Source organism: Staurois parvus, unplaced genomic scaffold (genome assembly GCF_062004578.1).
Source record: "Staurois parvus isolate SC_StPar_1 unplaced genomic scaffold, SC_StPar_1.0 ptg001620l, whole genome shotgun sequence".
In the NCBI taxonomy this organism is placed as follows: Eukaryota; Metazoa; Chordata; class Amphibia; order Anura; family Ranidae; genus Staurois; species Staurois parvus.
The window spans coordinates 267,944-274,585 of NW_028319416.1; the positions used below are offsets into that span (position 1 = coordinate 267,944).

The following is a 6,642-nucleotide window of genomic DNA, read 5'->3' on the forward strand; positions in this document are numbered from 1 at the left end:
GTAACCTGGGCTCAATGGAACACCTCTTCTTTTTTTTTTTACATTACATTTACATGACATTCTCCAATGACCATTAATTTAAGGATGTATTCCTTTTTTCACTGACCACCAAGATATCCAAAAAATTACCCACTTTGAGAGTCAGTTGGGAAAACACCACATTTCTTATTTTCTTTATTATATCTAGAACTTACTGATGGAGATAACATATTGTCTTCTGTTCATGTAATGATTTATAGTAGGGGGTTCCATAAGACCTAAAAAATATTTGAAAGGTTCCTCTGGTATAAAAAGGTTGGGAAAGCCTGGTATATACAAATTGGCTAAGCACATATAGCATAACAACAGGGTTGCTTTAATGAGTTATAGTTAGATAAAAACCCAACGCCAAAACACATGGTGTGACTGTTGTAGATGCATTGCCTCATCCAGCTGGATGAGAATTTTACAAGTTGTATTACCATCCCTGTGAGGTTACCATCCCATCATTCACATGTCCCAATTTCCCCGAGATATCTTTATTCTACCATCTTTTCCTACAGCTAAAACAGCATATAGGGGCTCGGTGAAGATGGCAGTGAAGGTGTGCAAGTGTCGGACTGGGTAACACAGATCATGAAAAGAGAGTTGCCCTCCCTCGTAATCCAGATAGATACTGATTCGATCACTAGAGACATTGTCAGGCAACTGTATTACTTCACTGTTATGTATGACTGAATACAGACTATCCCACCTCTCCAAACACCAGGACTTGTTATTATTTCCAATCAATGACTGATCACCGCTTCTGGCTATACTAGGATAACACATCCCAACTATCCACCTCTGTGACCCACTGACATCCACCTCCCAGCAATGCCGTCCTGAGAAAAAAGGATAACTGCTTAAAACTTGAGGCTGATCCTGAAATCTTCCTGGTTTTTCAGGGTGATTCTGGTTTGGTGACCAGGAAGCAGTTTTGCCATCATCTGAAATATGTACATAACTACCAGCAGTATTTATATCCAATGATAAGTGTTCCTTGTCCAACAGTCCAGATATTTTCTGTACAAACCCAATAGTTAGTCTTCCTTCTCCCATCTCAGTTGAGATGGGTTGACAGAATGGCATTGATGGTTCATGGGCCTCAGTGTAAATTGTGTCTTCTATATTTGAACCTGGAAAGCCTCTTGTGTCTGTATGTTTAATCCCAGACATAATATCAGATAAACCTGTGTGTAATGTGGCTGATATGAGGGCCACATCCAGGTCACATCCATCCATTAGGTGATTAGCAGTTCTCCATCTTTCCACATCATCTCCCATCTCTTTGTCGTGCAAGAAACCCGTGTCTGATTCCTGCAAGATAGTTATTGGATCTGAAATGTAGCACAGTTCCTCAATGTAACACATCTTACTGAACAGCTCATCCTTCTTTACTTCAAGTAGTTGGATCTTATCCGAAACCGAGATTGAGATCTGCTCCACCTGGTTAGCGATTTCACTCAGGACTCTCTTTTCCAGGTCTACCAGCTGTTTCCTGATGTCTCTGAACAGGAAAGTGATCCTCTCGGTTTCATCAGCTGCTTTCTCCTGTACTTTTCTCCAGCTTTCCTGCAGACTCAGGGCTCTCCTCTCAGTCTCCACTCTCTCTGTCTTCACTTTCTGCAGAACATTTCTCAGTTTCTCTTTTTTCTCAGCCTCATCCAGCTTCTTCACCTGGTGTCCCTGATGTTCTCCATCCTGCCTGCAAGACATGCATATGCAGGCAGTGTCCTCAGTGCAATAATACTCCAGGATCTTCTTATGAACACAGCATGTTCTGCTCTCCTGGAAAGTGTTGGGGTCAGATAAGACATGTTCTGATGCTTGCTGTGGACTTTAAGGTGTTTTTCACAGAGGAAGGCTTCACACAGCTGACAGAAGATAGCAGCAGATGCCGGAATATCAACACAATAAGTACAGGAGACCCCTGTTTCCTCTTGGTTTGGTGGAGCAGACAAAAACCGCTTTGCTATGTTACACAAAGTTATGTTTTTCTGCAGTACAGGACGTTCCTTAAAATCCTGTCGGCATTCAGGACAAGAATATCCTCCAGACCTCTCTTGTTTGTCCAGCACACAATCAATACACGCTCGGCAGAAGTTGTGTCCGCATTTTAGGTTTACAGGATCCGTATAAATGCTCAGACAGATGGAACACTCCAGCTCCTCTCTTAGATCCGCAGATGCCATTGCTGACAGTTCAGAAGAAATGAAAGTGAAAATATCTTTCTTGGCATTCATAATTGTTGTTTAGACGATCCTGTGATCTAATCTATATTCATGTGAAAACTTTTGAATGAGTAAGCAAACCTCAAAAAATGATAACTTCCCCTAAATGCCACAACTGTCTTAAAAATATATATTAACAAGGCCTTTTTCCAGTTCCTGATCACCCATAAAGTACAGTATAAGAAAAAAAAAAGATAAAGACTTTTTTGCAGTGTAAAGTATGGCTTTTGAAATCGGAAGGTAATTTGCACGTCGTCAGTAGGGTTGCACTGATATCGATATCGGTGCCGATATTAAGTATTTGCACGAGTATCAGTACAAATGCTGATACCTGACACTGATACCTTCAGGCTCGGTTCTTGCAACTGTCAGCAGGATTTTCTCGCTGACAGCTGAAATGTAGACAAAACCCACAAAAAAGCTGGCAATTACTGGTTGCTAAGAAATGGGGTTGCCGCGTCCTTAATAAAGGATGGTTCAATCTGCTGTCAATGGTGTTCCCCTGCTGACAGCTAAAGTGTTAACAAAAGAAACCTCCCAAATTGGAGCAGTCAAAAAAAGAAAAGAAAAGAGCAGCCTGACAATGTTTATCAACAACAATGCTCAGCCCTAAAACAGAAAGACAAAATGAAAAAATGTTTCTTTTTTTTATATCTTTCTGTTTATTCATCTACAGATCAAAGGGTTGAACTTCCATCTACAGATGAAGTCAGTTAAAAGCAACCTGTCAAGTTAAAAAAAAATTGCTTTGTTATGTTTTTAATGAAATGTTCCTCTGTTTAACTTTTAAAGTGGTAGTAAACTCACAATACATAAATTCTTTCAGCACAGTGGCTAAATGGTTAGCACGTCTGCCTGGCAGTACTAGGGTCGTTGGTTCAAATCTCAACCACAGCACCGCCTGCCTGGAGTTTGCATGTTCTCCCTATGCCTGCATGGGTTTCCTCCGGGTACTCCGGTTTCCTCCCACACTCCAAAGACATGCTGGGAGGTTAATTGAATCTTGTCTAAATTATCCCTTGTATGTGTATGTATGAATGTGAGTTGGGGACCTTAGATTGTACGCCCCTTGAGGGTTAGGGACTGATGTGAATGTACAATATATAAAGTAATGTATTGTGTAAATTGATGGCGCTATATAAGTACTTGAAATAAAAAAATAAATTATAAGTAGTGTGCTTTACCTTACTGGCCCATGTGCTTTACACCTTCCCCACTGCAGCCCGTTAGTATATTTAGCCTGATTTCTTCTTTAATGATGTCACTGGCGCATGCACAATTAGTCCATCATTCATGGCATGATCTGTGTGCTATCAGTTAAGATGGCCTCCTACCATTCCATTGTCATCAGCAGTCGTGGCATTGCAATGAAATATCGCAAGAGTGCGGATGCTCGGCCGAGTTCCTGAAACACCCCATAGTAACTATTGATAAAAACGAGGGTTAGCTAATATATACTGCGCATGCGCAAGATTTTGGGCCATCATAGAGAGAGGGCAGAGTTATTAGCAGCCTAGATGCGGAAGAGGAGACCCAATATGGCACCAGTTTCTCTTGGCATAGAAAGAAAATGCAGTAAGCAAAAAAAAACAAAAAACTTAAAACTATATATTTTTCTGGAAATAAAATCGGTTTACTACCTCTTTATTTTACTCTAATCATCCCTACTTAACTCCCTATTTTCCTTCTCCATTTAATTATTATTTTCCTGCTGGTTTTTTTTTTTGTTCATTTCTATTTTATAAACTATTACTAATTTTCTTCTTTTTTTTTTTTTGTTTGCTTTGTTCGGTAATATTTTTACACCTTTAACATATATTTACATGTTTCACATAAAAAAAAGTGCAAAATTGAAAATAAAAAAGATAAATTTCATTTGTAAATAACTTTTCAATGCCTTATACCAGAATCATAATTTTGGTGTCCTTTTAAACAGGGCAAATTGCAGAAAAAATGGCACTTTTTATGTGCAGTAATACTATTTATTTTAAACACTGCTCAAAAAAATTGAAAGTGTGTTTTTAGTTTTAGTTTTGTTACATTTAATTGTCTAAAGTTTGTGTAAAAAAAATATTATTGTTGCAAGTCAATATTAACAAAAAGAAAGCCTTGTTTGTCCATAAAAAAACAACATATGTATTATGTTGTTATCTTAAGTAATGACAAAGTTATCGCCGAACAAACAGGTCTTTAGCAGAAATGTAAAAATCGCTCTGGTCCATGAGGGGTGAACAGGTGTGTGGGCTGAAGTGGTTAAGGAGTGGGACCAGGTGCGGACGGCCAGTAGGGGGCCCCATGACATGCCCCTGGTACCTTTTTCATAGGTCTTTTTGAGTTTGGGCAAGGACACAGGGGCCCCATGATCCCCTATTGCTTGGGGGCCCCATGAATTGTCAGTCCGCCCCTGAGAGGGACCACCAAGTTCTTAACAACTGATCACTCATTCAGCTGTCAGCCGGGTTCGCCAGCTGAAGTGTAAAGAAAACAGTTATCGGTAATTGGTAAAAAAAAAAAGGATTGTTGTACTCGCTATAAAGAAAAACGGTATTAGTTCATCCCTGATCTTAACTGATCCAAAAAAAAAGGATGATAATCTTTATGATCTGCTGTATCACAAGGTGACTACCTTAGTTGGGTCCCTTTCGAAAACCCCACCTTTTAGCCCCCTGTCCCTGTCTGATGGGGTCCGCCTGTCCGTTTTTCAGCCGGCCCCGATCGGTCCATCCTTAGACTTCTATGGACTGGCGGGTGTTAGAGGGCAATAGTCTGCTAACACTCGCTGGCATCGGATCCGATCCTGTGTATGCCAATAATAGACGGATGGGGATCCGTTCCCCATCTGTCCAGCAGATCAGATCCGTTCCCCATCTGTCCAGAAGATCAGATCCATTCCCCATCTGTCCAGCAGATCAGATCCAATCCCCATCCGTCCAGCAGATCAAATCCATTCCCCATCCGTCCAGCAGATCAGATCCGTTCCCCATCCGTCCAGCAGATCAGATCCAATCCCCATCCATCCAGCAGATCAGATCCGTTCCCCATCCGTCCAGCAGATCAGATCCAATCCCCATCCGTCCAGCAGATCAGATCCGTTCCCCATCCGTCCAGCAGATCAGATCCGTTCCCCATCCGTCCAGCAGATCAGATCCGTTCCCCATCCGTCCAGCAGATCAGATCCGTTCCCCATCCGTCCAGCAGATCAGATCCGTTCCCCATCCGTCCAGCAGATCAGATCCGTTCCCCATCCGTCCAGCAGATCAGATCCGTTCCCTATCCGTCCAGCAGATCAGATCCGTTCCCCATCCGTCCAGCAGATCAGATCCGTTCCCCATCCGTCCAGCAGATCAGATCCGTTCCCCATCCGTCCAGCAGATCAGATCCGTTCTCCATCCGTCCAGCAGATCAGATCCGTTCCCCATCCGTCCAGCAGATCAGATCCGTTCCCCATCCGTCCAGCAGATCAGATCCGTTCCCCATTCGTCCAGCAGATCAGATCCGTTCCCCATCCAACCGTCCCATTGAAACCAGTGGGCAGCAGCAGAGCAGGCAGAGACCTGTCATCCACTTGCTCAGCAGGGATCAGCAGAGAGATCCCCCACCTAGCAGGCAGATCACGCTGATGGATGCACCACGTCTTCCCAGCTATATTCTTTCAATTTCATTCCATTCTATTTAAATTTCGAAATTGGAAAGACGGCTATATTCTTTTTATTTTTTTTGTATTCTATTCTAATCTAATTTCAAAAATCGAATTTCAGAAGACGGCTATATTCTTTCTATTTTATTCTATTCTAATCTAATTTTGAAATTCAATATTCTTTCTATTTTATTCTATTCTAATCTAATTTCAAAATTCGAATTTCAGAAGATGTTTATATCCTTTCTATTTTATTCTATTCTATTCTAATCTAATTTTGAAATTCAAAATTCAAAAGACGGCTATATTCTTTATATTTTATTCTATTCTAAACTAATTTCGAAAATCGAATTTCAGAAGACGGCTATATTCTTTTTATTTTATTCTATTTTATTTTTTCCATATTATTTTTTTCTATTCTTCTTTTTTTTTAAATTCTATTCTGTTTTTATTCTACTCTTTATTTCTCTATTTCGTCTTTCTCTATTTATTTAGAATTTTGGAAGATGGCAATAGTCTAAGACAAAGTCTTTGAAGGAAATCAGCAATACGTTTACAGAACTGTTTTCTAATTAAATAAATACATTTGCTGGACAAATGTGACAAGCAGTTTCCCAGCTATATTCTTTCAAAATTAATCTATTTTATTCAAATTTTGAAATTCGAAAGACGGCTATACTCTTTCAATTTTATTCTATTCTAATCTATAGATGGCTATATTCTTTCTATCTTATTCTATTCTATTTTTTTTCT

General features: G+C 40.2%; 1 pseudogene; it reads right to left on the minus strand.

The window, feature by feature from the left end:
• Nucleotides 1-145: 145 nt before the first annotated feature.
• LOC149435054 (E3 ubiquitin/ISG15 ligase TRIM25-like) lies at nucleotides 146-2,213 on the minus strand (annotated as a pseudogene).
• Nucleotides 2,214-6,642: the final 4,429 nt, after the last annotated feature.